This window comes from Osmerus eperlanus, chromosome 26 (assembly GCF_963692335.1).
Source record: "Osmerus eperlanus chromosome 26, fOsmEpe2.1, whole genome shotgun sequence".
In the NCBI taxonomy this organism is placed as follows: domain Eukaryota; kingdom Metazoa; phylum Chordata; class Actinopteri; order Osmeriformes; family Osmeridae; genus Osmerus; species Osmerus eperlanus.
In genome coordinates this window covers 9,664,338-9,674,150 of record NC_085043.1, presented here as the reverse complement: position 1 = coordinate 9,674,150, position 9,813 = coordinate 9,664,338, and positions in this window count along the sequence as shown.

The window sequence follows — 9,813 nt, the reverse complement described above, 5'->3', positions numbered from 1 at the left end:
GCGCTGTCTTCTAATCCTGTCTGTCGGAAGCAAGGCTTTTTAGTTGCTCCTGACAGTGTTGGTGGTGGCGTATGGCGGCTAGGGGCTTTATGGATGCATCTAAAAACAATCAATTTCCCTTAGTTACAGGATAACACACACCCGTGACCCCTCCCTCATCGGCGATCGATAACAATCCCACTCAACTACGGATGTCTACGACAACTCTCCATCTCCCCGTCTCTCCATTACTCCTGGATGGCAACAACGTCCCCTGAAGATAGGTGATAAATACTAGCAGAGAGATCAGAGCCAGTCCCGTTTTCTATCAGGGCTAAGAAGGAAAACCTTCGAAAACCGCATCACAACTTTAAAAGTTCCCTTCAGCTGGGCTCGTTAAGATTCAGTTCCAAATATTTCCAACGGTCCTCACAGTTTGTTAATTTTCCGAAACGGTAGCTAGCTAGCTTAGTTTGCAGCCGGGCTAAATTACCAAGCATTATACTCGTAGCAATGCTAGTCTACTACCATGCTAATGTTACTTGCTAGCCTTCTGATTAGTACATGCTGAAGACGTACTAAAGCGTTTGTCGTGTAGTTTTTGTCAATCGGAAAATATTCAATTGGAATGTTTCCCTGCACTGGACGCACAAAGCCCAACTTTTTGTCATTTTTTTAAAAACAAACCTCTAATGGCATTGGCATGCATCCGCAGATGACCAGTTCACAGATTCGTTTGTGGGAGAGGGCTTGGTGCAGGTTTTTATCTTTTCAATCATTTCACTAATAGCCACTAGCCAGAGCATATAGCTCTTCCATCTTCCATTCAATCCATTTGGCAAACAGACACAGGAAGCTTGAGAGAATGAAGCAGCCTTGAGCAGGGTTGGTGAAGAGCGCTCCGGATGACAAAAACAAGAGCTTCTGAAAAGCTCTCCAGCCTTGACACGGTGACGGGGGGGGGGGACCGGCGCGTTCGCGGTTCGGTGTTTGCAGGCCACCGAAGGCCGTCTCTAGTGACAACCCGCATCCGGCTCTCCATGACAACGGCAGGGAACGCAAACTAAAATGTCACCCTCCCTTACCAGTCTTACCGCTCCACAGCCCCACCCAAACTCATCGGCATCAACGTCTGAGAAGACCCTAACCCTTCTCCGGACGAGACAGCCGGCACCAGCCCAGAGGCCCAGCCCAGAGGCCCAGCCCAGAGGCCCAGCCCAGCGGCACCAGCCCAGAGGCCCAGCCCAGAGGCCCAGCCCAGAGGCCCAGCCCAGAGGCCCAGCGGCCCAGCCCAGAGGCCCAGCCCAGAGGCCCAGCCCAGAGGCCCAGCCTCAGGTCAAGCCCTGTCGAGCCCAGGAAGCCACCCTGAGCTGCATGAAGCCCTACAGACAGAGAGTAAATGGTAAATGGACTGCATTTATATAGCGCTTTTCTACCTTAGCGGCACTCAAAGCGCTTTACAATGTTTGCCTCTCATTCACCCATTCATACTCTCACTCACACATACCGACGGCAGCGAGCTACCATGCAAGGCGCCGGCCTGCCAATCGGGAGCAACAACAATCGGGAGCAACAAGAGAGCTGTTCAATACTTCCTGAAGAAGAAGGGCTGGGTCAGCAGAGCTGCTGTCCGGTCGTACTGATGGACGGGAAGTAACAGAATACACAGCTCGTCTGGTTATCCAGATAAACTTACTGGCCAGAGGCCTGGGGGGGTAGAGACAGAGTAGATGACCGGTCGATAGAGCTCAGACGGCCGGCCTGTCACTCTGTCCTGGGGGTGGGGGAGGGTGTGTGGTTTGCACGGTTCTCAAATATCTTATTGTGACGTTTTAGATGAAAATAAGCTTGGTTTCAGGGAAGAGGACACCTCTCTATACTGGTCTGAAAAACAAAAACGGAACGAGCGAGCAAGAGAGAGAGAGAGTGATAAAAAGAAAGGAAAAAGGGTCGAATGAGAGAGAAGAGGGGTTAAAAATGACGGAAGTCTCTTAATGTGATAAATCGTTGACATCAGCAGCAGTCTAGGAGAGAAGCAAGCTTGGCCAAACCCAAACGTATAAATCACAGCCCCCCCCCCCCCAAATGCCTTTGTGCCATTAGGAACTAAATAGCTCACTCTCTTAATTAAGGCCCATTTATTCAGAGTGGTGAGGGGAAACCTGTCTGTGTGTGATTGGGGCAAACACTTATGGGAAGAAGGAGTAGTTAATTAGTCTGGCTCTCTCTGCATCTCTGTCGACCTCGGTCGTCCATCTGTCCTGGATCACACAGCCAGTGTCAGATCCCATGGTGGACCCTCCTGTATCGAACTGGTACCCCAGACTGATGCGTTTCCTGTAGGCTGCCTCTTCACTGAACTACGTCTACGTGTAGAAGAGGCCACAGGAAACACAAGCAGGATTGTCCCGACTAGCACTGAAACAAGAAGCCCTGTCAGCAAGTCTGTGAAGATTTTCATATTTCGGGGCGCTTGGGGAGGGGGGGGGGGAGAGATGTCTGTGGGTTGACTGCTCGTCACGGCAACCACAGGAGGTTGGAGGGGGGGACTGCAAGCCCCCCCCCCACATCTCTCTACCCGCTAATGAGAAAATATCACACCTGCCTTTGAAAACACCATTACCCAGAAGTCACGGGGTACCAGGCTAGATGGCAGGCTACAGGATGGGCTGACTGGCAGGTGGATGAAGGAAGTTGTCCGGGGCGCTAATTACAGACGGACACGCCAAGTCAGTCCTGAGGGGAGGGGGGGGTTCTGCCTCAACAGACCTAATCAATCCATCCAATCAATCAGCCTGCCAATCAATGACGAGCAGGGAGAGCCTGGTGTGTCTGTTCTCAAAGACAGGATGGAGATGGAGAGGGAGAGAGAGAGAGAGAGAGAGAGAGAGAGAGGGGGGGGGGGGGGAGAGAGGGGGGGGGGGGAGAGGGGGGGGAGAGAGAGAGGGGGGGAGAGAGAGAGAGAAGGGGGAGAGGGAGAGGGAGGAGAGAGAGGGGGGGTGGAGAGAGAGAGGGCGAGAGAGAGAGAGAGAGAGGGGGGAGAGGGAGAGGGGGGAGAGGGAAAGAGAGAGAGGGGGAGGGAGAGGGAGAGAGGTATTAAGAGATCCCATAAATGAAGGCTCCCAGGCTCCCTCCCCCATCCTGTGAGCACCTGGTCTGAACTGAAGCGCCCTGATTTGTGTGTCTGTCCAGACGAGTGGAGGAGATCAATGAGCATGTGACCACCCGCAGGTGGAGGTGGAGGGGGTGACATGGAGAAGGGAAGGGGGGGCTGTTTAGCTCTGTGGCTCATTCTTACCTCCCATCATGCTCAGTCACAACCCAGAACACATTCATTGGTTTAAAGCGACCCCCCTGGAATCTGACAGGGTTAGAGGTCGAAAAAAATACAAACCTAACCCCCCAAAAAATTACGGGCAGACATTCGTAACACGGGCAGTTGCCTTGGCGACGCGGGGTGTCCTTTGAGAGTGAGTGTGCCAGCGGCGGGCAGGCAGATATGATCTCAGCGGCGAGCAGAAAGGAATCTGGGAGCAGCGTCTTGACCCTGCACCAGGAGCCTGATTGAAGGCAGAGAACGGCTGACTGGGGAGAGGAGGGGGGGAGGAGAGGAGGAGGAGAGGAAGGAGGAGGAGAGGAGGGGAAGAGGGGAAGAGGGGGGGAGGAGGAGAGGAGGAGAGGAAGGGAGGAGGAGAGGAGGGAAGAGGGGGGGAGGAGGAGAGGAGGAGAGGAAGGGGAGGAGGAGAGGAAGGGGAGGGGAGGAGAGAGGAGGAGGAAAGGAGGAGGAGAGGAGGAGGAGAGGAGGGGGAGGGGAGGAGGAGAGGAGGAGGAGAGATGCCAGGCAAGGGTTTGTCACTGTGTGTGTTTCTGTGTGTGGTCACCTTGTTATGAGCAGACCCCCCCCACACACACACACACACACACACTTTCCTCCTCCTCACCTTGTAAGCCACACACTGACTGTCAGTGCAACTGAACAACACCGAGCATGAAGAGAAGCAGTCAATCATGGAGCCCGAGGTGGTCATGGAAACGGCGGAACATGTAACGTAGTGACATAACGTAGCGCTCTCTCCCTCAGAATAACTTCCTCCTTCCTCTCTCCTGTAGAACTTCCTCTCTCCTCCTCCCGCTAACCTTGACTGTCGAACAGGAGCGAGGCTCATTCAGCACTTGGTGTTTGTTTCCCTTCAGACAGCAGATGGAGGGACAGGTCTCAACAGCCTGCCCTCACAGACACACACACACAGTTTTGAACGACCCAGACACCTCGACAGATCAAACAGATGGGCTGAAAAGCCTGGAGCCGTGCATCAGCAGAGGAGCCAGGTGACGAGGGGGCGGGAGGCTGGGTGACACACACACATGCCCAAAGAGCCCACGTCACCAAACACTTGTTTAGAGATCGCTCCTCTGAGAAGATTTACATTTACATTATGCATTTAGCAGGCACTTTTATCCAAAGCGACTTCCACGAGACAGCTTTTACAAAAGTGCATAGGTCACTGATCATAACAACGAGATAGCCCCAACATTGCGAGCAACCAAAACATGAAGCATATATTGTGAAAAAGTGAAAGTGCCAAAGGGAAGAACCATAAGAGCATTTAGTCAAACAAGTCACAATAGAACCGCGAGGGAGGGAGGGAGGGAGGGAGCAGTTGGAAGGACAGATGAAGTCAGTTGAACCTGACAGGAAAGTAAGGCAGAGAGACGACGGAGTCTCGTACGAGGAACTGGGTCAACGCTGGTTCCAGCCAATCGTGGAGCTTTTCTGGGGGGGAGGGGGGGGGGAGAAGAAGTGAATGAGATACAAGAGCAGAGTTCTGCTGGAGGATGTAGCACAGACCGCGTTGTCATGGTGAATGTGGGTAGAGAACGCAGAGAGAGAGTGATAGAGAGAGATTAAAGCTTGCTGGCTTTCATCCCTATAACAAGTCTTTCCAGTACAGCAGTGATTGTATTTTCTCTACTACTGGGGGACATTGATCACCACGCTAGAAGCATTTCACATGTAATAAATCTGATCCTGTCATCGCTGGCATTCCTATCAATGTGTGTGTGTGTGTCGGGTGTGTGTGTGTGTCTGGTGTGTAACGAGGACCAAACGCCAAGGGATTAGGGAGCTGTGCCCGTGTGGGCAGACACAGATCACCTCTAATCGGGTCTAATGAAGGGAGTCTGTCAAACTTTTCAGTGCCCACTTTATCAGTGCCCCCACACACACACACACAAACACACACACGCCATCTTCGAAAGGCACCAGGTGGGACCAGCAGAGTGCATCTTCTGGAGGAGAAACAGCCCCTTGTCTCCTGAATGATTCCCTGGCTTTATGTATAATTTCCTTAGGAGGGGAGGAAGGCGAGGAGAGAGAGAAACATACAACACTAGCCACATCAGCCAATTATTTCCTAGAAATGATTTGCCCGGGGCGATGGGTAATGCGGTGCTGTTTCCCTATGCATGCTTAAAGTGTGCACTGATCTCAAGCAAACGCCATCAATTCTTCATAGCGTCTGTAATTGCTATCTGGACCCAGTCGAGCAAGATTTCTACCTGGGGTTAGGCTGATGGAGGAAGTGGATTCATGTGTGCCTTTGTTGTGTGTGTGTGTGTGTGTGTGTGTGTGTGTGTGTAGTGTTTGTAATTCTGCGCCCACGTCACTGCCACAGAGAAAAGGTAATTAACTAAATTTAGACTTAGCAGTGTGTGGAGGAGTCGACACAACACTGTAATCTTCCACTGGCTCTTCAAGCCTGCAACTTCAAACCAGGCTGACATTCCTGCATGTTCTTAACACACCTATCAGCTATTGTCTGAGACGGAGCGAGGGATGGAGGGAGACAGGTGTAGAGGAGGAGAGGAGAGACGGATGGACGAGAGGGTAAGATGTGGTGCGGGAGAGAGAATTGTAGCGTGCCAACGGAGAGAGAGAAAGAGCAATGGAGAGAGACAGAGAGAGGTATAATGGTAATTACAGCGCCGGTAATGCCTGACCTCCTACCGGAGGCCACAGCACACGGAACACACTTCGCATTTCCCCCAATTAAGAGTTTGAGTCCTGCCAAAACGGCAAATTTCTTAAAAGGTCACCGTCGCCACAGAGAGAAAAGACACCTGGTAACGTGCTGGGAATATAAATGAGGACTTTAGATCGGAATGAAACACACACACAGGCACACACAGGCACATTTCAAGGCTGTACAGTACGGGACGAGTCATGCGCTTGCAGTGGTAAACAACTCCACAGGGGTCGGGAACCTGTGTGTTGTTCTCGTTTGGCGTGGGGGTTTTAAACAAAGCCTCTGGCAGCGGGACAGGGCTGGGTAAGCACACCTGTGGGGTGTGTTTGATTTACACCTCAGGGAGACGCACCTCAAGGACTCGCCTCCGTAATGATGGAACATGTGAAAGGGGCGGGGGCGGTTGGAGTGGGGGCGGAGCGGGGGGTGTTAAGGACTGAATATTATGTATTCAGGCTTTTAGAAAAATATGTGGCGGGGAGGGGGGGGGGGATAAGATGAGTCTGAACGAGAAAGGTGGCTTGGGTGCCATCTGTGGCCCTCGAGACCATAACATCTCCCCTGGACTCGGTCACTACAAAGACCTGCTCTCTCTCTCCCTTTCCAGCTCCCGCTCTCTTCTCCCGCTCTCATTCTGCTCTCAGAGGGGAAAGAGAAAACCTTCAAAAGGGTTGGCGAGCAGATGGTATCTCTTGCGAGGGTTGTAGAGCAGCTGGTATCTCCCTTACAGACAGTGGGATACTTCAAGTCTCTGTGAAAGTATGTGATGCCCAGGGAGAGATGGAGAGGAGAGAGGGAGGGAGGAATGCCTGTGTGATGGATGACGGCACACCAGACAGGACTCTAATCTGGGCACGTTGCCACCTAACTAGTGGACAAAAGCATGGTTGGAGGGAAGGGGGGGGGGGGGGGGAAGAGAGAGAGAGAGAGAGAGAGAGAGAGGAGTGTAATGGGACAGAATGAACACAGGACCAGGATCTTTTATTTAGCAGAAGCTGACAGTGTTCCACAGTTCGTTAGGAACCTTGGTCCGGCTTAACAGAACCCTGCTGAGGTGTCACACAGATCAGACTGACGTGATGTCGTTCAGGAGCACCTTGTCACACCACATGGCACAAGATGGAGCTCTGTGCTGCTTAGATGACATCCAGTAATTATGCAGCATCTCCTACCCCTCCACAGATCTGTGACCCCCCCCTCCCTCCCCCCTCCACCTCCATCAGTGTGTGCAGTGTGTTGCTGTACACAACAGAGCTGTACATCGAAGCGTTTGCGAAGACGCCCGAGGAATTTCAATGCCGACTGCTGCAGCATTAACCGGAGAAATGAGAAGTTAACCTCAAAACACATGACATAACCCAGAGGCTGTGCGGCGTGTCTGGTGGTCTGAGAGGCCTTGGAACAGCACAGCCATCAGACAGGTCTGTCTCTCTCCAGCTGTGACTGAGAGGGGGTCTCTCTCTCTCTCATACAGGTATCTACCTTTTAGTCTCTCTCTCTTTCTCCCCAATTAACCTCTCTCTCTCAGCTTACATAACAGGATTTACATTTACATTTAGCAGACGCTCTTATCCAGAGCGATTTACAGTAAGTACAGGGACATTCCCCCCGAGGCAAGTAGGGTGAAGTGCCTCGCCAAGGACACAACGTCATTTTTCACAGCCAGGAATCGAACCGGTAACCTTCAGATTACTAGCCCAACTCCCTAACCGCTCAGCCACCTGACTCCCTGATTTAGCTGCAGCTTGCTGCTGAAAACACCGAGGATGCCACGCCCCCGCCCCACGTCGACCCCCCCGTGTCTCCCTCCGCCATGCCAGGTCTGAGTGCGGGCACAGAGGCTGTAGAAACAACCTGGCCCCTGACAGGGGCCCCGTATCTGGGGTAGCTGCTATCTTGAGAGCCCCCACATAACTGAGCAGGTACACTGTGTCCTCCTTTAGCTGTGAATTATGAATGTGACAAGCAGAAAGGACAGAGAGCCGGATGCAGAACAAAACAGGAGAGGAGAGGCAGGGAAGGGGGGAGAGAGAAAGAGAGGCCGATGAAGACACATGATACAACAGTAAACTGCTGTATCTGTTCCTTACTTGACTAGAAGGCAACCGTGTACCCAGACACAACACCACCCCACACCCAGGCCCCTGGTCACCAAGATCCCTGGTCACCAAGGCCCCTGGTCACCAAGGCCCCTGGTCACCAAGGCCCCTGGTCACCAAGGCCCCTGGTCACCAAGACCCCTGGTCACCAAGGCCCCTGGTCACCAAGGCCCCTGGTCACCAAGACCCCTGGTCTCCAAGACCCCTGGTCTCCAAGACCCCTGGTCACCAAGACCCCTGGTCTCCAAGACCCCTGGTCACCAAGGCCCCTGGTCACCAAGACCCCTGGTCTCCAAGACCCCTGGTCACCAAGACCCCTGGTCTCCAAGACCCCTGGTCACCAAGACCCCTGGTCACCAAGACCCCTGGTCTCCCGAGTCGATCTACCGCCTCCCAGATGAGCCGACCTACCTTCCGTCTCTATGTCTCTCTGACTAGGACAGCTGAGGGTTTTGGAATCTGCCAGTAATTATTCATCGTGTCCTCATGCATATTTCAGAGCAGGCAAAGTCAGCTCGTTCCTCTGAACATCTCCTCGCCTCATTATTTTACAAAGTTCCAACTTTATTAGGTCTCCTTTTCTAAGGCCTTTAATGTAAACGTTTCAGAATAAAAATATGTAAAATCCAAAGGGGCCTCATTATGATGGCAATATCAGCTATACCTTTGAACGTTTCTCCTGCTACCCATTGTGTGAGTGAGAGCGTCGTCTGAATTCATTTCCATCCGTGCCTAATCACCATGTTTGAGGGGGAATGCATCGTGGCAGGCCAGAGCGAATGATAATAACCTCTCTGGTCTTCGCCAAGGCTTTGAACCGGAACACCACTCCGCAGATGAAAGCGTGAACACACACACACGAGGACAGAGAAACCGGGCGCATGTTTCCAGCCACTTGACCTTCCCTGGACCTGGGAGATTAGAGTAGGGACGCTTCACCCCATCTGCATATGAAAAGGAAATGCAAATGTAAATGATCACGACAAAAGGAAAGCGCTTCTCTCCATGGGCGAATCACGAGCTCTCGTTTCAAAGGCTTCTCTCGTCTCGAGCGCCCGTCTTTGAGTGCGTTTTAATGACGATGCAGAAAAGACACGGGAGAATAATACTTTGTTTTTTCGTAGGCAGGAAGGAACACTTACATCCGACACATAAAGGAAGTGACATGCTGATGATGTCATGGTTTTCAGGCTCTCTCCCGCCCACACGTGGAACGCAGATCAGGTGGCGTACCGGTCATCAGGCCTCTATGAGGAAGCTGATGATGGAAGATGACAACTGTGTTGTCATGGTTCCCCGTGTCCTTGTCAGGTAAGGAGGGGCTTTTGGGGTCCCTTCCCCTCTGTCTCCCCCTCCCTCTCCCCCTCTCCCTCTACCCCCCCCCTCCCTCCCTCCCCCCTCTCCCTCCCCCTCTCCCTGCCCCCTCTCTCTCCCCCTCTCCCTCCCTGCCCCCTCTCCCTCTCCCCCTCCCCCCTCTCCCTCCCTCCCCCCTCTCTCTCCCCTCTGTCTCCCCCTCCCTCCCCCTCTCTCCCTCCCCTCTCTCCCCTCCCCCCTCTCTCTCCCCCCTCTCTCTCCCCCCTCTCTCTCCCCTCTCTCCACCTGGCTCTTAGACACGGGGTTGGGTAACTCACTGATGTCTTCTCAAACACACGCACACCACTTCTTCCGACCCCACACCATTAGCCGAGAGGGTAAACACCATCTGGACA